Here is a 27,191-nt window from a genome sequence, read left to right as displayed (position 1 = left end):
AGCTATTACCACACTGTCCAGACTAATAAAACTAGAAATTTAAAAGTAGAGTCTTAGAGGGATCACACAGGAACAGACGCAATCATAGAATAGGCAAGTCTGCAATGAAGGGAGATGGTCATGTTTCTCCCTGTCTGGATATTTGCAAAGCTTCCCAAACTCAAAGGTCCAATTTCTGCTTCCTTGGTATAGTCGACTTAGTACAGTAGGAGACCCTATAGTAACTAGATCCGGCATGAAAAAAAATTTTAAGTACACTGCTAGATGCAAATCAAATGAGGGAAAGCACCTAGGGTGGAAAAAACAAAGTCAAACTAAAACAACAAACCTATTGATTTGAAACCAAAGTAGCAAGTGAGAACACATATATGAAAGAGAATTTCTCTGAAGGCAGGTGCTGACAGTGGTCCAGGAGCTGATTGTAGGTTGGAGAGTAGGTTAGATTTCAAGACTAAGCAGGCTGCAAGGAGAGGCCAGCTGTGAGTATACTGCTAAGGGTCACAGTAAGTCAGCCAGAGGGTAAAGGGCTCTGGAAGAAAACCAAGGATACAGAGACAAGATCATAACACTGACAGATAAGAGACATTTCCACCTGGTCCCTAATCCCTCTTCCCTGGTTCTGTGCAAAGAAGGAAGAGAGAACCACAGGCAACAACTGACGAGAAATGAAAAAGAGAAAAATGAAAGAAAAGATAATGCTTGTCCTCTCTCCAGGGGATACCTAAGCTTCCTAGAAGCTGCAGGTTAGGGTTATTAGGAGAGAAGGGAGAAGATTTGAGTGGACCTTAATATACTGCACCTGAAAATGACTGGAAAACTGTGCATGGGGAAGGGAGATCCAAGAGCATGTTCTCAGACAATAACAGAAGAATAAGCTCCACTGAGTTTCAGCTATTCAATAAACAAGTTACTCTCACCCAGACAGCAGGCAGTCTGACCCTGCTTCATAGCTGCCTCAAATGACTGAGCATAATCTTGGATTAGAGTCCATGAAGAAGCCCTGAAAATTAGCCTGGGACAAGGAACTGAGGCAATCTGGCTGCCAAACAAATTAAAAGCAAGTATCACGGTTCATGTTTACATAGACTTATAGATACCATAGCAAACATTCTTTAAATGACACTAGAGGTAACCTACCCAGTGCAAAAGGTGCTTCGCCAGGATCTCTACCATAAAGAAGGGGGCACTTCTCTACTGCCTCTATTCCTGGAGGGTTTCTGACGTTATTGAGAAAATGACACATATGTAAACCTCAGTCATCTGGATGCACTGGGAGAAAGGGCAAAAGGTAAGTGAGGGGTTCACTAGAACAATGAAATGTGAAGGCTAATCACATAATTAGGAGAGTGGATCATTTTGTTACTTTTGTGTAATCACAATATCAAACAAATGCGGCCCAAATTTAAAGAAAGGATAAAAATTAAGATTAATGTAAATGAAAACCATCACAAATCAACAAGCCTAAGAATGTTCCACAGTCAAGTGTCATAAACATTATATTTTCTTTTCTTTGTCAAATTAGATGCTGAACCTGGAAAATAAAGGCATGTTAATGAAAGCATTTTCTGAGCTGCTGATTTTAGACAAAATTGTTCTTATAAGTATTTATTGTTTTCAAAATAAACGATTATTTTGAAGTTATGATTCTGTAACAATTAGGTGTTCACATCTAGATTTCACAAACTTTAAATTCTGAAAGCTTTAAATAAATAATAATGAATTGTATTTTCTCAGCCATTTCAGAAGTAAGAGATAGCTGAAGGCTGGCTAAAGGAAAGGGGTCTTCTTTACCCTGAAGTATTTATTAGAGGTAGACAAACTCTGGAGAAGGCAATGGCACCCCACTCCAGTACTCTTGCCTGGAAAATCCCATGGATGGAGGAGCCTGGTAGGCTATAGTCCATGGGGTCGCTAAGAGTCGGACACGACTGAGCGACTTCACTTTCACTTTTCCCTTTCATGCACTGGAGAAGGAAATGGCAACCCACTCCAGTATTCTTGCCTGGAGAATCTTAGGGATGGCGGAGCCTGGTAGGTAGGCTGCCGTCTATAGGGTCGCACAGAGTCGGACACGACTGAAGCGACTTAGCAGCAGCAGCAGCAGCAGCAGACAAACTCTTGGTGGATTCTGTACTTTTGATAAAAGATTGAGCACAACGACAATTTCATCGACCTTCCGTGGACACCTTACATGTATAGAACTCCTAGCAGTGTTCAAGGGGCTTCACCAAAGCTGCAGCAGTTACAAACTTAAATCAACCAAGGAAGTCTGGGTCCTAGTCTATTACCTATTGTTTGGGGCTTCCAGAAGCCAGTCAATCTCTCCGAGCTTTGATCTCTTCATTTATTTGAAAAAAAAAAGGGGGGGGTGCATTTCATAGCCTATCTCAATGTCTCTTCCAAGCCTAAGACTCAGGGATCTTGACCTTTTAGCAACCAACTGATGTAGCGCAGCCACTTGGGTGAATACACAGAGAGGGTGGTGAGGTTTGGCAAGCTAAAGAAAATGCTTATGGATTCAGAGCATGGTAAAAACTGATGTGTGAGTAGTTCAGACAAAGCAAAAAGGAAACCACTTTTTGGAATACTTTTTGAGATATGTATGCAATTTATTTCCTTAAAAAAAGACAGAGCATTTTCATGGCTGGTGTGAGTCCAAACCTGACAGAGATGCATGCACTGCATCTGGCTATTTTAAAGTGTTAAGCAGTTTAGTGACAAGTGCTCTTCCGTTTCTTTTTTAAAATTATTAGACTTTGGGGATGAGGGGAAAGACTGAGTAATCCTTTCAAGAGCCTCTTCTTACTTTGGCACATGAATAGTTCTCAAGAGGAAAGAAGACATTTTTTCAACCATGTAGTCTTCCAGGAACAGGAAATTCATAGCAAAACATTTCCCTTTGTTTTGAGGTAGTCACAGCACCACAAAACCCAAGGGCCCATGCTGAGAAAGTCATCTACAGATCTTTGTATGTGAGCCAACATTCCTTGCCATATTGCTTATTTAAAACATATACATATACCTGAATTCACATACAAGTAGGAAATTTAAATGCAAATATCTTTTACATACCTATCACATGTACATTAAAGGCAAGCTTATATAATAAGATTAGCCAAAAACATGCACTATGAAAATTCTGATCTTGTTCAAATTACCCTAATAATGTACTAAAGTTATTGTCAAAGAGGGTCCTATGGCACTTTGGTATGTCAGAGAAAGCTTCGTAAGTGTACTAATACATTTTAAATGATATGAAAATTTTATTTTGGCTACATCCAAATATGAAGGCTGTTATTATGATGTCCATTAGATGGACAGAAGCAACATGATGTAGAACAAATGGATAAATTTCTCAGTTCAGTTGCTCAGTCATGTACAACTCTATGTCTCCGTGGACTGCACCATACCAGGCGTCCCTGTCCATCACCAACCCCAGAGCCTACTCAAACTCATGTCCATTGAGTCGGTGATGCCATCCAACCATCTCATCCTCTGTCATCCCCTTCTCCTCCCACCTTCATTCTTTCCCAGCATCAGAGTCTTTTCAAATGAGTCAGCTTTTTGTATCAGGTGGCCAAAGTATTGGAGTTTCAGCTTCAACATCAGCCCTTCCAATGAACACTCAGGACTGATCTTCTTTAGGGTGAAGGATAACTTGCTAGGACTGGACATAAGGCAGTGGTAACATCAAACCAAAACAAACAAAAAATATTCACCGGAACAAGGGAGAACTTTGCCCTTAGAGACTTGAAGAGAATAAGTCAGATCAACACATTGTTCTATTCAACAGAAGCAAAGTGATAAAACACAACCAGTGTGTGTGTTAGTAGCTCAGTCATGTCCAACTCTTAGTGACCAATAAGAGCTCTTATATCATGGAAGTTATTGTTCTATAAAGACTGTTGACTTGCTAATTTTCCATTTTTTTTCACGTGTACTGACAAAAATTCTAATACTGGCAAGTATGCTGTAAACACAAAAAGGGTCATAATCATTATTATAAGAAAGCATTTGGGGTTTGGTCCTGACTTCCTACATTGCCCAGACATAAATACACCTCATCCTCCTGTAGGTCTCCTAAGGCTTCTGGGCCAAGCCAGGTTCATTCTGATCTTGTAGAGGCCATAGAATAAGGATGGACATTTGGGGTTTGTATCTGTCATCCAAGGGATATCTACCAGTATCTGTCATCCAAGAGAAAAAGGTCTCTGACTGGAAAGAGATCCTGAGATAAGTGGGAAGGGAACAGTCTTCTCTCTTGGGGACCTGGCCAGAGGCCACCACCAGGTGGTAGAAATAGAAGTTTTTCTCCAAATGAGGCAGAAACAAGGCAGAGAGATGAATCTTGCAAACCAGATCATTTGTTTTTATGTAACTCTTAGTATTTATTTCTCTTTTGTTACCCCAAGGTTTTGGTACCTAAAAATTTGTTTAGAAGTTACAGTTTGGTCACAGCCATGCTGTGCTTTGGAGAATTAAGGAGAGGAGAAGTAAGTCCACTCTTGGTCCTGAGAATTAGTGGAGGAGGAATGTCTGATGGGGATGAATGTGGTGACAATACCATACTAAGAAATCCCAAAGTGGAAAGGGAGTCTTAGGAACAAGTGTTTGCCATAACACCTGGCTGTCCCTCCCGAAGGTACAGATTCTTCCTTCAGTGCTAAGCCTTGGTGGATCAGGCTTCGATTCACCAAGGGGTCTTGCAGGTTCCTTTACATACACAGGAAGGAGGATGGGCAAAGGATGGCTGATAAGTCTGGCACTACAGGAAAGTCAGTTTCAAACCTAAAATGCTATCACAACAATGACAAACCCTCAGCGTGAGATACTGACAGGTTAAACTGCTGAAGGAACATCAACCCATTCGTACTGTACTTGTGTGTGTTGTACTTAGGCAGCTATTTTTAGATCCTGAATTTAGTATGTGCATCTGGAGGTGACATTTATCAATTTTTTAGCTTTTAAATTAAGGAGTGTGTTGAATAGGGACAAATCCCAGGATTTCCTAATTCAAGAGTACTAAATTTCTCAGCTTAAATTCTTTCATTAAGTGTCTGTAGCGTTGCTTGTGAAAAAAGCTGGCTGTGATTCTTAAAACCAAGCTGGAGTTCAAGCCTGGTAGGAGTTTTGTTTATCGGGACTGAGAGGAAGCCAAAGTGAAACAGAGATATGAGATGAGAATCTAGATTAAAAAGTTACTTTCCTAAAAAAACAACAAGGGTGACTCCAAAACCACCACAACCCTTGTCTATTGACACCATGACACTGAAGCCCTTAGACATATGTTCTGGGCCAGAACTCAAACTTTTCAGAAAGCCACAGACTCACACACAAATCTATAAATGCTTCTGGCCTTAACAAGCATAAAATAACAACCTTCCCAAGAGCAGATAAGAGTAACTATCATGGTATTTTGGCCCTTTAATCCTCATTGATGACTATGTTATATGATTAATGATAGTTTCCATAGAGGGAATAGGTTGATTAAAAAATCTACAAAATGGACTTCTGTATTTTGGCTGTGAAGTTATGAATGATAGTTATTCTAAAATAAAAGGTGGAACCTTACCCTCCTCTCCCTCATCTCAAAATACCCCCAACATATTAAAAAAAAAAATCACCAGTTGAAAGACCAAAATTTTTTTTAAAATCAAAAAGAAATGGCATGATGTATAACTTAGAACTGCAATACTCAAAATGAGTCATCAAAAACAATGCTAATCCCGTTGACACAATGCCCCTCTATGTCAAGTATATGACATTATTGCTTGTATGTTGAGATTATTTTTCCTGTTCATAATGAATTTGTATTGACACATCTACATACTTTCTAGGGGCCCTTTACACATTGGCATGAACCACAATGCACATTTTTCAAGTGGTTGCTAGGGTAGCACCATGAGATAAGCTGACCTTAGCCAGGTGGAGCGGGAACTGTTATCAGTGGCCAGGGCTCCATTAACATGAAGCTCCATCAGCTGAGATCAGCGAGGGTGCTCACCTGTGCTGATGATGCGGCGAGCAAGGGTGGAGCAAGCCAGGCATCTCCTGTGCCTGTCAACTCCCTCTTTCAGGCTGCATCAGAGCACTTGGCATCATTCTTACCTTAACTCATGTTTAAACATTATTTGTTAGCAGGTGATGTTATTTTTCTTTTTTTCCTTGAAGCATAAATGGAATAGCCATTGATATTCCACTTGGGGTGGGTGAATGGGCTGGTAAACAGAAATTTAGGACTAAAAATCATTTGTTGTTACAGCTGGAAGGAATCGAGGCCAACATCAACACTCTGCAGATGAGAAAACTACAGTATGGAGAGGTTAAGTCCCTTGCCCAAGGTCATGGAGTTATTAAGTGTTGGAGCTGGGGCTAGAATTACATCTTCCGTCCTTGAACTGGTCTCCACGGTGAAGGCTTCAGGACTTCACACCGGTATGTGGAGGAAAAGAGTTGCAAGGGTAGGAAGAAAGACCCTTTGATGTCCCAAATGACTCAAAACTTATTTTACAAAGTGAATTTTGTTGGCATGACTGGGAGCACTGCCCTGGCAAGTCTCTTTCTGTCTGACCTCCTCCATACAGACCCAAACTGGGTCCAAAGGAGCTCAATGCTCTGGCTGCCTTGAGGGTCTAGGCAGGTGCAGGGAAGCCTTTCTGAAGCTCAGGCCAAGACAACTACACATACACCCAGAGTGGTGAGGCTCTAGTGCCCACTCACACTGGGTGCCTGGCTGTGGATCTCAGGCAGTAGTTGACCAACTGGTAGCAATATCAATATTTAACAATACTTAACAACCAAACAACTGTACCAGCACACACAGCAGTCCTGGAGTCAGCCCTGCATATGTCCATTTCAGATGAAATACTCTTACTGAGAAACTATGCTTATAAGTTTCCCAAGAGGTAAATGCAACACAATATGCTGTTGCATGGAACATCGCCCCAAGTATGGGATGTGCCCAAAGGACTTGAGGCCCAGGGCAGATCATGCTATGCTGGCCCCACGCTCACCCCAACCTCTCACATACAGAACCCCTGCCACCAGTCCACAGTCCCTTATACACACACAGAAAGCAATCAGAAGCAGTTTTGAAAGGATGTCACAGAAGGACATGAGCCCAGGGTGTATGTGTATATGAGTGGCTGGCATGTGAGTCTCTTTATCCTCTCTTGCCCTCAACTACCTCCCTCACCCATTAAATAGATTTGGGCCCTGGGAATGGCTGTTATCTATCAGACCATCTTTTCATCTAGTCAGGAACAAGCAATGAAGTCAAAGGACATTGTCTATAAAATGTGCTTTGGCCTGGATTTGCAAGAAGAGCGCTTTGGACTTGCCCAGCACTCACTCAATTACCGAACCTTTTTTCATTGAGCTTTTGTGTTTTCTGGACAGAACCCAAGAGAAAGATATTATCATAGTGGGGTTAAACAAGGCCACTGTGGTCTGAGTGACGGACAGTAACACCCTAGCTCCAGAAAGTTACCTGTTTTTCAGGATGGCGTGATCATCATTAGGCAAGAATCTTGCAAGCCATCTTTTACCAGGAGGCTATCAAGATCACAGAAGGCAATACCGGTTTGCTCAGTGACAAGCTGCTTCCTAATCAAGTTTTCTTATACTCAGAACGACGGAAACATTTTCAAAGGTATTATTCTCGGCAGGTTTCCAGTAATTCAACATTTCCAGACTTATCCAAATGGCTTCTGAAATATTTTCTGTTTGTAGAGAGCAGCTTTCAGGATGAGGTAATTAAAAGAAACCTATCAATTTGAGATTTTTTTTTTCCATGAGTAAATAATGTTGACATACTGTTCAAATAAACCCACAATTTACTGCAATCTGTTTTTAGACAAACCCTCCACTTTAACCTCCAAATGGGAAAAACGGAGAGACTTTCCTCTTCTCGTTTAATCAAGAACATATGTTCAAAGATAATACCGGAGGCTTATTCTGGGAAGCGTTCTGCTCTTCCTCTGACAGCGACGCAGTGAGCTCACGAGGCAGCCTCCACACATAATGAAAGCTAACGCCACCATAAATCTCCCGGCCCGCGGAGGTCACTTCAGAAAGATCGCCCACTGCTCAAATAAGCACCGGCTACGCGGAGGCGCACTGGAGGGGGAGAAACACCAACTGTGATAAACACCAGCAGGTATGCACCCGACCGAGGCAACCCAGGCAGCCAGGAAAGAAAGGAGCCAGGGACAGAGCAGGTGTGTGTGCTGCGTGTTTACACACGACCTCACCAGCCCCGTGTGTTCTTTCTGAGCAGGAATGAGCAAGTTCACCAGAGAGGAGCTGCTTTCCCCCTTAGGAGAAGAGCTCGGGAGGCACCAATTTTCATTAAACCTTAAAGTATACACAGTGGCAGGAGGCCAAGACAGCCTTCAGAAGTGAAGCTTTTAAAAACATCTGTTAGGGGTTTTGAGATCCTTCGGAGAGAGCAAGAGAGCTAGGGAGAATTCAGAGTCCAGTGCTTTTCATTTCCAGACTGTGAGTCATAAAAAAAGAGTGCGTAAATCTGGCTGGCCAGCATACGCTGACCCAAGTCTGGGTTTACTAACACCTGAAGTACATTTCATGGGAATTAGGTTTAAATATCAACCTGATCATGAAGCTTGAAAGGCTTTTCTCCCATCTCAGGATGCCAGGAGCCCTCTGGAACCTGGAATGGCATTTTCTGACAGCAAAGGTTTACTGTAGCATAAAAGAAATTATGGAGATTTCCCTGCTAGGCATAAGGATGTGATCACTATAGCACCTGTGGGCACAAGCAGGCTACCCACCAATATCTTTTAAACACCAAATTATGAACTATTAGGCCACTGCTTCAAGGCTTCTACAAATGTAAAACCTTGACAAATTCCCAAATAAAAGCCATAAAACCAATCATTTTAAACCTGCATGAGTGACACCAGAAAAATTAAAGCAGTGTAGCAGGTCACTGTGAAATAAAGCTGCCATAAAGAAGCTTATGATGCTGTCATGGAAAAGGCAATTAGGTTACTTTCTCTCAGGTCTAAGATTGGTTCTTGTTCTTCCTCCAGCCCCCTGCCTGCCACCTCCCTGCTACAAAATGGATCAGTCTATGATAAGTAGTGGTTACATATTATAAGGAAGCAATTACTTTTAGTTGTTCCACTATAAAAAAGCATCCAGATTTAGAACTTGACAGGAACCAGTATCACCTGCCCCTGAGAGCCGGTAGAAAGTCTGTGTGTGTCATTCAGCCAGCATGGAGTCCGGGTGTTTTAAAAGCTTTAATTTGAAGGGGATAAAAACCTGGGCGTTAAGCAATTTGGCTGTGGATATTTAATGTATCGACCACACTACAGAATTGGGGCTCCCTATTTAAAATGAGAAATTGAAAATTTACAGGCTCTGTAGGCAAGGTGTAAGTAAATATTGGATAGTGAACAGAAATCAGCTGAGAACCTGCAGAAACACCATTATAAGGACTAATGACATGTTCAGCAGTGGCCTTAAATAAATACTACGTTATCATTTGCAGGTGTGTAAAAACAAGTCTGGCTTTTTAATTAGCCAGAGCCATGTCTCGCAGCATTTAGGTAAAGAAAGCAATGGCCCAGGAAGCCATGGCCCAGAGAGGCTGAGGTTTGCCCCAAGGTACATGACTTCTCAATGGTAGCATCAAGGTTGGAACCTATCTCCTGCTCTCTCACTTCCACTCTAACACATTTGTGGGAGGCAGAATAGTGTACCCCAGAGATGTCTATCTCCTAATCCGTAGAATCTGTAAATATGGAACCCTACATGGCAAAAGAGACTTTGCAGATATGATTAAGTTACAGGTTTTGAGTGGGGAGATAACCCAGTGTTATCCAGGTGGCCCAATATAATCACAAGGGTCCTTAAGTGAATAAGGGAGCAAGAGAGTGAGGGCCAGAGTCTGTCAGAGAAGTCATGCTGCTGGCTTTGAGGATGGAAAGAGAGATCACAGGCTAAGGAATACAGGTGGTCTCTAAAAGCTGGAAAAGGCAAGGAAATAACTTCTTTCCTAGGAGCCTCCAGAAGGAAATCTCCAGAATGATAAGGGGGTAAATTTATGTTGTTCTAAGCCACAAATTATTACAGCAGCAAAAGGAAACCAATACTACGCTCTAGATGGGTGTTGCCTTTCCCATTCTATTTTGATCTACTTGAAGTAACACCATTATCTCAGTGGTGGTCAGAGCCTTTACAAAAATCCAAAGGAATCGCTCCCCCACTCCCTTTAGTCTTTAGCACCTCTGCTCTCCTTTCAGATCCTCTCTGACTCCTTTTCCTGTATTCTCTTTCCCATGTAAAATTCCGCTAAAGGGAAAGCTTTTTTCTAGCTGTTGACTGACCCATCTTGAAAAATTAGTTCAGTTCAGTCGCTCAGCTATGTCTGACTCTTTGCAACCCCATATACTGCAGCACGCCAGGCCTCCCTGTCCATCTCCAACTCCCGGAGTTTACCCAAACCCATGTCCATCGAGTCAGTGATGCCATCCAACCATCTCATCCTCTGTCGTTCCCTTCTCCTCCCAGCTTCAATCTTTCCCAGCATCAGGGTCTTTTCAAATGAGTCAGCTCTTCCCATCAAGTGGCCAAAGTATTGGAGTTTCAGCTTCAACATCAGTCCTTCCAGTGAACGCCCAGGACTGATCTCCTTTAGGATGGACTGGTTGGATCTCCTTGCAAATTTGAAATTAGTTGGCAGGAATTTAATACGTTACAGTTCACCAACTATTTCCAGTCTATTAGAATCCTCTATTTGAGTATGTTTTACCATCCTACCACGGCTGCCCCCTGTAAAGCCTACAAGACTCAAAATGAAGTTAATCTCTAAGGGTGGAACTTTGGGTTCTTGGTTTGGATTAACCTTTACCAGAGTGTCTCAAGTCATAGCCCGTAGACATGGGCTATGGGGTCACAGAGAGCTTGATTTGATTCTCTGCTTCACCACTTATTAGTGATGTGACCTTTGGGAAAGTATTAAGCCTTGCTTTATCTTTAAAATGGAGAACTTAATAATCACCTTGCTCCATACTGAGAAACTGAGATTCTGTGTTTAAAATGTTGAGCACAGTGCACTCCATAAGTAGTGGTGGTGGCAGGAGTAATAAAGATACTTGGCACAGTGATACCCGTTATCTCCCAAATTCCAAGGTAGTATAAAGCTCATTCAAATCCTGTGGAACAAGAAGTTTCAGATTCTGTATTGTGAAGGGACATCTACCCACTGTGGAACAGCAGCAAGTATTTACACATAGCCAGCTGTGTATTAATATTTTCTTCTCGGATACTGGGAATTATCCGGGCAAACAAATCACCAAAGAAAATTTACTTCCCTGTCCAAAAGAAGTTCATGGTTTAGTAGGGAGCAGATATAAAACATAGTTACTGGACTTCGCTGGCAGCTCAGTGGATGAGAATCCGCCTGCCAATGTAGGGGACATGGGTTCAATCCCTGGTCCAGGAGGATTTCCCATGCCATGGAGCAACTACGCCCGTGAACCACAACTACTGAGCCTGTGCTCTAGCGCCCATAAGCCACAACTAGTAAAGCCCACATGCCTAGAGCCTGTGCTCCACAACAAGAGACCCCAACTCAATGAAAAGCCCAAATACCACAACTAGCAAAAGTCTGTGCAAAGCAATGAAGACCCAGCACAGTCAAAAAAAAAAAAAAAAAACAACCCACAATTACTGGTATTTATCCCTCTGTATTGAAGACTTATATACAACAAAGGGTGGTAGGAGGATCCAAGAGAACAAAATCTTCCCAAGGGAACCAAGAACAGGGTCCTGGAGATGACTTTCGAGTGGGGTCCTGAAGGATGACTAGAAGTCTGCCATATAGGAAATAGAGAAGGAATTTATTGGGCAAAGAAAAATGTGCATGAAAATAATGAAGTCAAAGAATATCAATAGGAAACATCTTCTCAGCATAACTACAACACTGAAACAACTGGAAAAAATTAAATCCAGTTCAACAAATTAAATCTGCAGCCACTTGCTCTGAATTATCAACAACCTTTCTCTGGATCTGCTACAAAGTGATTTCAGGGTCACACTAAACACTTCATTCTTGACTAAAAAACGATGCCTTGAGAATTCACTGATGAGCACAGTACTATCAATATTAATCAGGTAATATGCACTGGCTCTGAGATAACAAGGCATCTAGAATCCCGATATATGAATTCATACTTAATCAATACTGCCTTATATGAATAGAGGATTTTTTTCACATTCCAAATCATTTTCGTAAGATGCTGAGAAAAATCAATAACTTATTAAATGCCAGTTGCCTCATTACAACAAACTATTAATCACTTTTTGTTGCTATCATATTGGGGCCACAGATCTGACTTTATATATTGTGTACTGGGGTACATGTTCACGTTTATTCCAGTTACTGGAAGAAATGATGCACAGAGCAGCTGCACACTGCAGCCGAGATGGGGCTACTATAGGACTCCCAATGCATTACTGAAGAAAAAAAACTCAGTTAAGAAAAAAAAATTCTATTAACTTCAGCTGAAACTGCTGAAAATTAATTGCCATGAGTAAGAGAGACTTTGTTAATAACAATTTCTTGAAATATCCCCAACACCTGAAATACTCTATAATCCTTGCAACACTAAGAAATAGTTATATTAATCTCCAGTTTTAAGATGGCCCCTTTTTAGCCACTTGAAAGTATACATTAATATACATATGTATTTTGTGAAATGGAAAAGTGAGATCCTCTCAACTGTGGTGTTAAGTATTACACATTTCTCAGCAAATGAGAACATCTTATCGTATTTCACTAAATTGTTAGGGGGCTTATTTCCCTAGGGATGGTTAACTTTTTGATTTTGTTGAACACAGATGTTAAGTTGCCTCCTCCATTGCCATTCTGCCATCATTTTCTCAGGAATATACAGAAAAATTTGAACTATATGCTTATGAATTTATGAATAAGATACTCCTGTTACTAATGGAAATGTCCACTTACTTAAATAAAGTCATCTTTATTTGAGCTAAACTTGAGAAACACTGGGTTAAAATAATCTTACAAAATTATATAAGATACAGGTACTTTGCAGTAATCTTTGAGTAGCATTTCTTCAGAAATTGTGGCATTTTTTAAGAAACTGTGACCATGAAACCCAATAACAGAAAATAGTCATTTTATTTGGAAGTGGTTAGTTTTTGCACAAATATTTTATCCAAGAGCATCCACATCTGTCTTCCCTACATGCTGCATAATATGGTAGAAACACACAGACACTCCATATATGAGTTCTGAATTTGAATCTTGTCTAACCACTCTCAAATTTAGACTTGGTCACTTGATGTCTCTAAGTCAGTATTCTCAGAGATGAAATGGGGATAAGTAATGTTTTACCTACCCACCTCACTAAATTATTGTTATGATCAAATGAAATCACAGAAGTAAAAGAATCTTATAATATCTGTGACCCCAATTATTAAGCTTTAGTGTGGCATTGCAATAAAAGAAACCCAGCAACTTAAAGTTATTCTGATATTTACTTGTACCTCTTCAAGGGCATTAAAAGAGATCTACTTTATTATTCACAGCACCGTTTTGTATAGTCCCTTAACACACCTCTACAGTTCTCTCATACTCCATGGTTGTTTTGAGCCTCTTGCTCTATAAACTTCTCACTCTCAACTCTCCCCTCAACATCTCTCCGATAGGCAGGAATCAAGGCTTGTCTATGCCCCAAACCACTGTGAACCACCCCTCCTCAAGCTCTTCATCAGATTCATCATTTCAGCCTCTTTGCCCTCCTGCCACCCCGCCATTCCCCAGATTCTCCACAGGAAAGCCTAGGGGAGAATCCAGCAGGCAGGAACCTTCCACACCATACTCCTGTCCCCAGGGACAGGCATGGGGTGAAGAGAGGGGATGGTGAAGATTCAAAATGACTTTTATCCGCGTCAGCATGCTAATGTTTTTACCCTAGTGTTTTTTAACACATATTAGTTTATTGCGTTTTACATTTTAGCTGAGGCAATAAGGTCATTATTTTCAAACTAAGGAAAGCAAATCACAAGGAAGTGACCCCACAGTTGATCTAGGTTCCAGAATTGGTCAAGACTGTAGGAAGAGAGTGGGCTTCATTTCTTTCTATCTACAGAGCAATGGTCCTCAAAGTGTGTTCCAAGTCATTCCTAAAGAGGCTTCTGAAAAATAAATCCAAGGCTAAATTTCAACAGGGAAATGTTGCATTCTGTCTCCCTTCAGGGAGGTCCACAACTGAGAAGTCTTGAGGGAAAGAAATCCATTCATTAAAAAACAGATCAGTTTAAATGTGAAAAGCAAAAATTTAGAATATTAAGGACTGAATCTTTATAACCTTTGGGTAGAGAAATACTTCTTAAATTAGACCCTGGAAGCACAACTATAACAGAAGATTAACAAATCCATCTGTATTAAAATGTAAAACTTCTCTTCATGAAAGATACCTTTAAGAAAGTAAAAACTTGAAACACAGATACGGAGAAGAAATTTACAAACATATAATTAAGAATTCCAATGAAGAATGCAGGAAGAACTCCTACAAATTCATAAGGAAAAAACAATTTAATTAGAAAGTGAGCAAGAACATAGACAGCATTTACAGAAGATGAAACTGAAATGACCAATAACCATATGAAAAGATGGTTAAACTCACAAGTAAGAGAAATGAGAACTGTAATCACAATGAAATAGGCAAAAAAAAAAAAAATTAAGTCTGACATTACCAAGTGTTGATGAGGATACACAGCAATGAACTCAAAGTCTGGAGTGAATAAAAATTGTAACCATCACTTTGGTTGGTTTATCCTACAAAGTTGAAGTGCCAACTCTCATATCCGGGAAATTCTATTCTTAGATATGTATGTACCCTAGAGAAATTCTTGCACGTATGCCCCAGGAACCATGTTCAAGAAAGTTCGTAACTCGATTGTTTGTAACAGCAAAACACTGTAAGCAACATGATATCCATAAAAAAGAGAATGGTAAAATTGTGGGATATTCAAAGAACAGATAATAACAATGAAAGTGACTACAGTTGTGCCTATCAATGCCTATAAAAACCAGGAACATAGTTGCAAGAAGAGAGCATCTCAGAAAAATGTCTACAGTATGCTATTGATATAAAGATAATTCAAAAGCGTATACAATTTTAAATTACATTATTTAAGGACATATACATATATAGTTGAACGAGATGAAAAGCAAAACTCAAACACAAAATTCAGAAAACTAGTTACATGGGGAGAGAGGAGGACACAATCAGATACGGGCACCCAGGTGGATTGATGGGACTGGTAATATTGTATTTATTAAGATGGCTTTTTATTGCTACTCACAGGAGGGGATGGCAACCCACTCCAGTACTCTTGCCTGGAGAATCCCATGGACAGAGGAGCCTGGCAGGCTACAGTTCATAGGGTCTCACAGAGCTGGACGCGACTAAAGCAACTTAGCATACATGCACACATCATATGTTTTTATATAGATTTTTGTTATGCATGCAAGTTATTAACACATACATACATCTTAAATTTTAATTTAACTTGTTTAATTTAGTATCTCACAAGCATTATCCATGTAATCCTTTTATCTCCTCACATATACTAAACACCCTGTTGATACCAGTTTGGGAAACACTGCTCTAGGTCTTAGAAACCTCTCTTTTTTGGCAAAGAAACTTCCTTCAGCTAAGTTTCATGGCCATTTACTCCAGCAGGGCCTGGATGCAGCCACAGATGCAGAGTTCCCCCGAGCTGAAGAGTCCCAGGATATTTTTACACATGCCCTTGTAAGTACACGTGAACTGTGTATATCACTCTTACCTTGGGTTTAAAAAGCGCTCGTCATGCAAGTAGCAGGTGGTCCGTTGATCTGTACAAAAATAACTAACATTCAACTCTTCGGTGTCCTTAAAGTCCACTTGCCCTCCCCAAGCTGTCCAGACACCCCCGGCAGGAGAAATGACACTCCAAGCTGAGATGCAGACTCTCATAAGAATGAAAGTTACTCTGGAGAGCTCCGTGTTCTGGGGTTTGCCCCACAAGTAACCAGTCAGAGGCACCATTTTCAGAGGCAGTTCCTCTCTGCAGCGGATGCTTAAATAATCTTCAAATATAAGTAGATCCTGCTGGGCTTTTCAAGTTCACACGTTGGTGAACTCATTGAGAGATACTTTACAGCTGGCTGCATTGCTGAGAGCTTGATGTTTTCCTCCCCCAAGCTTTTGCTGATAAAGGCCTTTTGAATTGGTGTGATTATAGCAACATTAAACTCCAAGCCTTGACCATTGGATGCTAGTCCCTCATTAGTATCAGGTGTAATGAGGTCGGGCTAAGAAGGGATTGTGTGGTATTAAACTGAGTTGGTATTGATTTGTTACTAACAGTGGAGCAGCCTACTATACTTTAAACCTCTGGTTTCAAGAGGATATTTCATTTTTGCTGACTTTGTCTTCTGTTGTGAAGATTGATTTCAGCATAATGATCCATCACCTGAGGAGATTCACTCTTCTGCTCCTAAACTCCTATCTTGCAACTATACCTTTCATATTCGACAAGTCCTCTAGTTCTCAGCAGCTCTCTCACTGCACCCACACAGCTCCCTGCTATTTGCTACAGCTCTTGCTTTTCCATCTCTCACACCTCCTGCTTTCAGACACTGCCTTACTCTCTCCTCACAAGGGATGCCATGAAGATGCTGGTCTCTCACTGCTTTTTCTTCCCTTTGCTTCTTCTAGAAGCCTTCTCACTTATGCAGTTTCTAGCTGAAAGCAAGTCATCTATCATCACGTAAGGTGAAAACATAGGGCAGCGTGTGCTGAAGCAGAACCAACATGGTAATGGCAAATTTGTTTTCCCCAAGTGTTAAATACTCACCACAGTAACTTTACATATGGGATGGCATTCTAAGGGGGTGTGTGTGTGTGCACTCAGTCACTCGGTCATATCTGACTCTTTTGTGACTCACATGAACTGTAGCCTGCCATGTTCCTCTGTCCATGGGATTTCCCAGGCAAGAAAACTGGAGTAGGTTGCCATTTCGTTCTCCAGGGAATCTTCCCAACCCAGGGATCGAACCCACATCTCTTGCATTGGTAGGTGTTTTCTTTACCATTGCACCACTGGGAAGCCCCAGTTTGAAGGGTAGACAGCTGATATTTTCCTGAACTCAAGAGCAGGAGATCAGCTGGGCAGCAAGAAGATATTGGAATCAGAACCTGGAAAGTCATCCAGACTCTCTCCCTGTGTCTCATGTCACAGTTTTTCTTTGCACACTGACTCAGTCTCCTCTGTGTTTGCTCATGAGCCTTCTCTGATCCCTAGAGCAGAACTTAGGACTGCTCAGGTTTCCCAAGGATACACAGTCCAGTCCAGCTACATTACTCTGAGTCCTAATTCCAAACTGCAAGGGTTGCAGTTTTGGTTTACCCAGCTTGGGTCAGCTATCCAATCTACTGGAGATTGGATATGTGACTGGAGATCAAGGTTATATTCAACCAAATGGTCCTGGGGCCATTTTCTCCAAATTTGGAAACTCAGTTAAAAGGGTTATTATGAGCTGAGCAGACACTTCAAAACAAAATGTGTCCCCTATATGCACCAGCTTAAGGACTTAATAATAAAAACATCTCTAAGATGCATTCTTTCATATCTTTATCAGATATTTAATGCACTCCTAATTTGTTAGACGCTGAGAATTAATACAGATGAGCTCTAGCCCTCCAACAGAAGAGCTAAAGACCAACCAACTTGCAAATAAAATAATAATAGTTTGGAATGACTGCTGAACAACAACAACAAAAAGTGTAAAGAGTGATATGATAGAGTATTCGAGAGACACATGTGAAGGTGTGCTTACCTGAGGCTTCTTTAAAGAGATAATCTCAAATATCTAAGGAAAGAGGTGATCCCAGCTGAGGGAACCCAGGTTCTACATTGGTCCTGAGATGGGAAAGGACATACAGGATCCCAGAAGGCTTCAGAGAAGGGGACAAAATCCAGCTCACCCAGGGCCTGTATGCCCTTATAAGGGATTGGGATTTTATTCTAAATGCAGTAGGAATACGTCAAGGAAGATTAGGAGGGGAGAGAAAGACATCATCTGATTTATGTTTTTAAAAGCTTACTTTATGGTAGAATTTTAGGAAAGCAGGAGTGAAAGCAGGGCAGCCAGCTGGGGAGTTGTTATGTCAGTTCAGGAGAGCAAGAGTAGATGAATCTTTGGACCAAGGAAGGTGGTAGTTATTAGGATGGACAGGAGAGTCCAGATTCTAGATATATTTTAAAGTAGGACAATCAGAACTTGCTGATGAGTAGGATTTGAGGAGAGGAAAAAAAGAGGAAGTATAGATGACTCCTAGCTAAAGTTTGAGTGGTTGGGAGAAGGGAGAGCTATTTTCTGAAATGGGTCAGATTGGAGTGGCAGATCAGGTCTTCATCACAAAAGACGCCAAAGCAAGATCTCTGATCCCAGACACAGAGGTCCTTGGATCCTGATCTGGTGAGAAATTCTCATAGGTTCTCCCTGCAGTCCAGTTCCTTTCCCTTTAGAACACCACTATAATCCTACCTCGGAGAAGGCAACGGCACCCCACTCCGGTGCTCTTGCCTGGAGAATCCCATGGACGGAGGAGCCTGGTAGGCTGCAGTCCATGGGGTCGCTACGAGTCGGACACGACTGAGCGATTTCACTTTCACTTTCCACTTTCATGCATTGGAGAAGGAAATGGCAACCCACTCCAGTGTTCTTGCCTGGAGAATCCCAGGGACGGGGGAGCCTGGTGGGCTGCTGTCTATGGGGTCACACAGAGTCGGACACGACTGAAGCGACTTAGCAGCAGCAGCAGCAGCAGCAGCAGCAGCAGCATAATCTCACCTCAGCTATGTTGGCCTCCCCATCCCAGTTACCCCAACCTCCTCTCTGTTAAAACTCACCTAGATTCCAAAGTCTCTCCTCCTCCTTGAGGAGCTTAGATGAAGAAAGGTTTAGAGTTAAAGCAGTTTTAGGAGGTAGTGAATTAATCCAAATATCAATTCTCCCCTTTCCAGCTTTATACATTATTAGGAAACATTGCTCTAAGTGTCTCAGCCTCTCTATCCATAATAAAGGTAAGGAGAAGATACTTCATTTTTAGGATTGAAACCAAACTATTTGTGTAAAGCACTTAGTACAGTGCCTAAATTATGTCAGGTATTTAATATATATTAGATATCATTGTTCTTAACATTTCTTCCTTTTACCTATGATCAAAGTAAATGTATTACCAAATACCAATTTGTTGCTTATACAAAGAGCCTGGAAGTAAGTCTTGTTTGTCTTTAGCTATACTGCTAAGAATGTTTTGTAGCAATATGATTATTCAGGCAAAAAATTCCACCACTAGGAAGATATATTGACTACACTTCCCCAAACTGAAATTAAGATGGATTAAGACAGAGTATCTTGTTCTAATTTGTGAAGTTATTTATATGAAAAGGCTTACCAAGGTATAAAATTAATTGAGCTTGAGCTTAGTTATATATTTAATTAATTCTTTATCGAGGAGAATAAAATTATATGCAATAACTTTTCCATAAACTCAGGACATATGATCACTGTCCAATGGAAATCAATATAATGGCAGTTCACTTGGATTTCCTGCCAAAGAATAGTTTCCTTAGAATATAGACATAACTTAGAGGTTGAAGAGAGTAGAAGAATGTCCCACTGAGGAACATTCTGGTACCTCTTCACCTATAAATAACCCAAGTGTGGGGAAGACAGATGTGTTCACTAAAATAAAGCTTAATAATAAATCTTCTGAGAGTTTAGAACTTATGCTATCTAATATGATTTCCTCTATTACCATAACCACACCTTCCAAGTGAATTCTCATTTGGGTGTCATTTCATCAAATAGGAAGATCAGAAACTCTCAGGGTTAGGAGGTACCTTAAAGGTTAGTGATTTTTATTAATAGCAATGGCTGTTATTCTCATCATCCCATGTTCAGTTGCCCTTGCAGGAAAATGTAACAGTCCTGCTCCATTGATGGGCATAGCTTCACTATGTGTACAGAACCAAAGCAATCAGAGTCGTATAACAGGCCTTCTCTTAGTCTTAGTGGGCTTTCCATTTGTAGGAAGTCCCCTTGACTCACAGATATCTGACAAAGCTTGGTGTCATAGGCAAAATAATGACCCCTAAAGATGTCCATATCCTAATCCCTGATACTTCTGAATACATTATGTGACACGATAAGGGAGAAACAAGGTTATCAATGAGTTCACATTGAGATGAGTTCACTTTGAGAGTTCACTTTCATCCTATCCAGGGAGGCCCAGTGTAATCACTTATAAGTCCTTACAAGTAGAAGTAGGAAGTGAGAGAGTGAAGGTCGGAGTCAGTGAGAGATTGGAAGAAGCTGCCCTGCTGGTTTTGAAGATGCAAGAAGAGGCCACAAGCTAAGGAATGTGGGAGACCTCTAGAAGCTGAAAAAAGACAAGGAAACAGAGCCTCCAGCAAGGAATACAGCCCTGCCAGCATACTGATGTTACCCCAGTACAGCCATTCCAGATTTCTGACCCCTAGAACAGTAAAAGGAGAAATCCGTGTTGTTTAAGCCACTAGAAATGGCTTCCGTGGTGGTTCAGTGATAAAGAATCCACCTACCAATGCAGGAGACATGGGTTCAATCTCTGGGTCAGCAAGATTCCCTGGAGAAGGAAATGGCAACTCACTCCAGTATTCTTGCCTGAGAAATCCCATGGACAGAGGAGCTTGGTGGGCTACAGTGCATGAGGTTGATAAAGAGTCAGACACAACTTAGCAACTAAACAACAAAACCACTGGAAAATGAACACACAGGTAGTTAAATACTAGAGGGTGACAAGAGACAAACATGATTTCCTTCCAAGGCTGCTGGGAAATCTCACAGGCAGCAAACACCCCAAGTGCAGAACTGCCTTTTTTGACCTCCAAAGGTCAGCCTGCTACTCCTCAACTACTGAAGGCCTTTTTACCATGGCAGAATGATGTGAAAATTCCAGGCTAATTAGACATCCATAAGAAAAATAGTTCGGAGAAGAGAGTGAAAGCAGGGAGAAATTAGAGGGCCTTGTACAATAGGCAACATATGAGATGATGGAGCACAGGAACCAAGTAGCAGAGATGAAAAAAAGTCATGACTATCAGGATTACCCCACTGCCACCAAGCCCCAGCTACACTAGCCTTCTGTGCCTGGACCTCCCAGAGCTCATCCAGGGCTTGAGCCCTTCTGCCTGGAAAGCTCCTTCCTCTATGGCTAGTGCATGGACTTTCAGATACACCCTAAATGGCGCCTCCCGGATAGCTCCTCTATAGCAACCACCCAGGCAGGATTATATCACTTACTTTAATTCTCTTCTGAGCACTTACCAATAATTTTATAATTTATATGCTAACATACTTGTTTATTATGTATCTTCTGAAGACAGAATATAAGTTCCATGAGAGCAAGGACCTTGTCTGTTTCCTTGACACATATCCTCAGGGCTTAACTCAGTACCTGGCACTTAGAAAGAAAGAAAGATAGCGCTAAGTTGTGTCCGACTCTTGCGATCACATGAGCTGTAGCCTGCCATGTTCCTCTGTCCGTGGGATTTTCCAGGCAAGAATACTGGAGTGGGTTGCCATTTCCTCCTCCAGGGGAACTTTCCCGACCCAGGTCTCCCGCATTGAAGGCAGATGCTTTACCGACTGAGCTATGCGGGAAGCCCCTGGCACTTATCAGGTGCTCAATAAACATATGTACAGCATGAACAAATGACAAAGGAAAGATCTTAGTTACATATTGGATACAGGTGAAAACGAAAGGACGAGTCACATATGGCTCAAAAGTTTGTAGTATTTCTGGGGAGGGAGGTGGGAGAGGGGTTCTGGAAGGGGAAAACATGTACACCCATGGTGGATTCATGTCAATGTAAGGCAAAACAAATACAATATTGTAAAGTTAAAAAATAGATAAATAAACTAATTTTAAAAAGCAATAAAAAAAAGTTTGTAGTATTTAGTGACTGGGAGATGGTGGTGCCACCAACATAGACAAACAGAGGAAAAGGAAGTTTGGGCATAAAGCCAAGGATGAGTTGGGCATGAAGTAAGACCAGAAAGTCCTCTAGGCATCTGAATTCAGCAAGCCCAAAGATCCACTGCTGTCTCATTATCTTCCTGAACTGGCTCTCATCTTCTCCTCCATCTACCTCATCTGGTGACACCACATTCAGGCAAACATCCACACTGGAAAGTTCAGAATTCATTCTGGACTCCTTCCTCTCACCCATTCCAGCATCCAATGAGGACAATTTTCAAACTGCCAAACTTAAATAAGAGGCATATTTTTTCTTTTACAAAAAGACAAATAGCCTACATTTGCTGCCCTTTGCTTTGATGGTGTCAGTACACTATCTCCCAGTTGTTTCTGAAAACAAAAACAAAAGCAAATAAACAAAGACCTCATAGTGCCTTCAAGATAAAGATAACAGTTTGACAATGAATGAGAACAGAAAAAAAAACTGCTTTTCAAAAGAAACCCTACTGAAGAGAAATTTGAAAAGAATGTTTGGAAATGTTTCCATCATTTTGTGGTGTTATTGCCAAAATGATATAAAGGCATCACATATACGAACATTTGTACAGAACACTTTAAAGATCTGGGATAGGCACAGAATTTATTAACCTATTTTTATAATTTTTAAACAGAGGTTTAAAAATTGAAGCTGTTAACACTGTGAAAAATACATACCTGTGCCAATTAGCTTACAAGAACAATTGATTGATACCAGGGATAAAAGAAATTTACTGACTTGAATTTCGACAAAACGATTATGTAATTTCTAGATAGAACTAGAACTGAGTCTCATGACTTGGGAAGTGTACTTCTTCTGGGGTCAACATCACTTTATGAGGCCTTTTCCACTACATCAGCCATTAAAACCAAAACTGAGATAAACTTAGTGCAAGACCTACAAATCATAGTATCACAAGTATAAACCAAGATTAAAAAAAATAGACACATTCAATCATGAGGTTTTTTTATAAGTAAATAAAATGAAAATTATTCTAATTATTCTAGATGTTTTAATCTCATTTTCTTATCCTTTTACAATTTCCATTTTGGAGGATGTTTTTAAATGGGCACAATATTAGCACAGCAATAAACATATGTAATTTACGTGAAAAATAACTACTTTAGGAGTGTGTGGCTGAGATTTCCTTGCCCACAGGATGTCCAATCACTGCTCTGTGAAGCCAGAGGAATTGCCATAAAATGCATGTGAGCCCACAGCATGGGAAACCTTCCACAGCTTTGAATTCTCAGTGTCTACAGTTCTCTCATGACCAACGAAATGGGTAATATACACACGTGGAGGTGCACTGTCCTCTGGATGTACCCATATTTGATGAAGCCCCAAAATCTTGATAAGAAGGTAAAATGCAGAGGCGATTCGTTAATGCCATGAGCTAGCTTGCTGCTTGGATGAGGTGAGCAGAGAGTTATTCTCAAGCCCTGGCTCCTAGCCCTAGCTTGATCCCTTTCTTTCTCTCCTTCTCAAAAAAGCATATGGAATGCCAGTGGGAGAGAGTCACTATATTATGGGGATAACCTTGAATTTGCTCTAATTTAAGTTTTTAAAGGAGTAAAGCCATCACAAAACTAACACTTTATTATTAGTAACACTTTATTTAGTTATACCTGGTGAATCCAAAAGCCTCTGACTTACAGAATCAAATCTCAACTCCTTGGCAGTGTTCCTGACCCCACCTTCCTCTTAGGTCTCACTTCCTACCAACTTTATTCTCACACTTTGCACTGTGTTGTCTGCACATACTATCTTTCTCACTTATTCATACAGTCCTCTGTCCAAAATTTCCTCTATTCTGTATCCTCATCCACCTAATTTCTATTCTTCCATTAAGACCAGGCTCAAACCCCGTATTCCAGGAAGTCGTCCTTGACCCATCTCAGGCTATCTTAGATGGTAGTCCCTTCATAATCTTTATGTTCTTGTCATACTTTTGCATAGCTCTATTACTGCACCAAAATTATCTATTTATGGGTTGGTCATCCCCACCAGACTGTGAGCTTTATTTTAGGCTGAGAATGGAGTCTTACTGGTAAACACAATGCCTGGCTTGTAGCAGACATTCCACAGATGTTTGCTGAATGAGTGCGAGAGTGAGAGAGTGAGAGAGTCAGTAAGCTGTTGGATATCTAGGACGGACAGAATCAAAGGTTAATCTAATGATAAAATATCTACATTTTTAATTATTGATCCGTCATTGCCTAAGAATATAACTTTAATGAGAAATTGCTAAAGAATGACAAATTACAAGGGAAGTAGCATTGCAGGAGGGAGGTCAGTGAAAGCCTAAAGAGAAGAAAAGAACCACAGATAGGGTCCCTCAGCCTGCCCTCCCAAACAAGGCTACTTCTTCACAGGTATTACCACAGAGCAAAGACCTCTGAGGTAGCTTAGGGCTGAAGAGAGTTGGCAGTTCCAGGACTGCCCAACATTAACTCCTTGGTTGCTATACTGTCCAGAGGACTAGAGGAGCCAGGAAGTGTGGAAGTGGAGAGGGGCTCTCAGGGAATCCTACAACAGGTATGAAAGTACTTCATTTTTTTTAAACAACTGGTACAGCCACATCAGTGAATATCAGCTTAATATCAGCTTGCCTCTAGGTAATATTGTCTATACTCCCATATTTCCATGGAGAATAATGGCCCCTTTAAAAGCTGAGGATTTTTTTAATTGGTTAAGAACCACTTCCCTCTTGACATTTGAGAACACTTTCTTTCTCAGGACTTGGTGGATAGAGCAAGCTCTAAACAAGCACTGAGTGATGGTTTTTTCCCACTCCTTTTGTTCCCCTTAAAAACTTGCCTGTAATTGTGTCTGGTAGCTCTGTTTTTCCCCTTAGTGATGAAATGAAAACTGATTCAGGCCTTACCATGTGGGGGACTTTTTAGTCACAACAAGCAATAGCTTTACAGTTATTTGCATTCTAAGCTTCCTCCCTCATGTAATTGGAAGAGATTTTGATTGAGTCCTTAACCTAGTTTTTACAGAGCCTCCACCAAATGCCTCAGACACAGACATACTTTATCACTCTTGGCTAAATAAATGAAATGGGCTTTCATCAGAAATGATCAGTCCTCCTCCCAGAGAGAGTTTCTATGATTCCAGTGGTTGATGGGGTTTTTTCTTCCCACCTAATGGATTTATTTCTCACTTGATTGTCCTTTCCACATCAAGTATAAGCTGCAGCTCTTTCCCACATGAAGCTCACTCGGTGTTTTCATTTTCCAGGATTGATTCACTCTCAGAAGATGAAAGGTGGCCGGAGTGGGGGTGGAATCTGAAATGATCTAAAATAACTGCAATGTACAAAGCAGCTGATTAAATTATTTTGAAAGGCTGATGAATGCTTTCAAAATCGCTGCACTGAATGTAATTACCAGTGTAGAGGGAATAAAAATTTTTCCTCTACTCTTCTGGGTTCTTTGGTTGGTCTAATAATCGAATTAATATAGGACAGATTAACAGGAGAAAAACCAATTTAACTACATATGTACAAGGGCCCCACAAGAATATGAGACCCACAAGCAGTTAGGCAGTTGAGGCATATGTGCCATTCTGAGCCAAGGAGAAGAGGGTAGGGATCTGGCACTTCAAGGGGGAAAAAAAACAATTCTTTGCAAGATGGGAAGTCCAAATGTTTGGACACAATGAGACAGGGAGGAACTGGATCTCCAGCTCAGCTGTGCTCACCCCCTGCTTACCACACCCAGCCCATATTCAGTGTAGTTATCTGTGGTAACAGGCCTATTCCTAGACCAGGCCCTCTACCTAGTTTCTTTTAGACAATGAAGGGAAAGGTAAAATATAAAATCTGCTGGGTGTGGATTGCCTTTAGGTCAGAACAGTCTACATGTCAAAGTGGCACATCTGGGACAGCCTTGTTCTGAACCCCTTCACCAATGTTTCTCAGAGTGCACTTTGAGGTCACCTGCCTCCCAAACATTTATGTGCTTCTTAAGCATGCACAGTCCCCGGCCCCATCAAAGGAACATATTTTTCATCATAAGGGCCTGAAAATCTGTACTCGATAAATGTTTTTAATAAAAAGTTTATTATACATACAGATGAGTACACTAACCATAAATGGGCACCTTGCTGAAGTTTCACAACTAAACTTGTCTCAAAGACCAGCTCTCAAATCAAGAACCAGAATATCACCAGTATGGTCCCCTTCTGCTCCCTTTCACTCACAACCTATTTCCCCACCTCAGGGTTAAGCATTATCTTAACTTCTAAGGCCACAGATTAGTTTCATCTGAGGTTTTAATTTTTTTGAAGTCTATAAATGGAATCATACAGTATGCATTCTTTTCTGTCTGGCTTCCTTTGTCAATTATATTTATGAGATTCATCCATATTGTTGCATGTAGCTGTAGACGGTTCATTCTCTTTGGCTGAATGGTATTCCACTGTGTCATTATACGAAAAACTGTTTACTCATTGAACTTAAATTTAAATGATAATGAAATACCTATATATAACCACCATAATGGTTAAAATTAAAACAGAAAATACCAAGTGTGGTGAGGATGTAGAACAACAGAAATTCTTACACACCAAAAGAGGGACTATAAATTGGTACAACCACTTTGGGACACTCTTTGTCAGTATTCTCAGTTCAGTTCAGTTCAGTTGCTCAGTCGTGTCTGACTCTTTGTGACCCTATGGACTGCAGCATGCCAGGCCTCCCTGTCCATCGCCAACTCCCGGAGTTTACTCAAACTCATGTCCATTGAGTCAGTGATACCATCCAACCATCTCATCCTCTGTCATCCCCTTCTCCTCCCACCTTCAATTTTCCCCAGCATCAGGGTCTTTTCAAATGAGTCAGTATTCTACTAACACTGAATATGTGGCTAACTGATGATGCCAAAATTTCACTCCCAGCTATATGCCCTACAGAAACACATACATATGTTCACCACAATGACCCAACCTAAAACATTCACAGCTGTTCATAATAGTCAAAATCATTGTGCTACCTCAAAGTCACCAGCAATTGAGCCAAATCTGCATTTTTAATAAGTTCACCAGAGGATTCTTATCCACACAAACTTTTG

The 27,191-nt window shown here is 40.9% G+C and overlaps 1 protein-coding gene across 7 annotated transcripts in view; it reads right to left on the bottom strand.

Moving 5' to 3' along the window:
• Nucleotides 1–27,191, bottom strand: part of JADE1 (jade family PHD finger 1) — a 502,176-nt gene that overhangs the window by 280,587 nt on the left and 194,398 nt on the right. The window contains exon 1 of one of the 7 annotated variants that reach the window (XM_081538244.1): nucleotides 15,853–16,269. The exons of 1 other annotated variant lie outside the window; for it this stretch is intronic. The gene's annotated coding sequence lies outside the window, so the exon portion shown is untranslated. Of the gene's footprint in view, nucleotides 1–7,489; nucleotides 8,120–15,852; nucleotides 16,270–27,191 lie in introns of those variants that run through there. 5 more of the 7 variants (XM_081538243.1, XM_081538239.1, XM_081538242.1 and 2 more) reach the window with 5 other exon arrangements.

This window comes from Giraffa tippelskirchi, chromosome 11 (assembly GCF_054371585.1).
Source record: "Giraffa tippelskirchi isolate mGirTip1 chromosome 11, T2T-mGirTip1v1.2.pri, whole genome shotgun sequence".
NCBI classification, from domain to species: domain Eukaryota; kingdom Metazoa; phylum Chordata; class Mammalia; order Artiodactyla; family Giraffidae; genus Giraffa; species Giraffa tippelskirchi.
The sequence above is the reverse complement of the archived record's forward strand: the minus strand, read 5'-3'. Positions and strand labels throughout refer to the sequence as shown.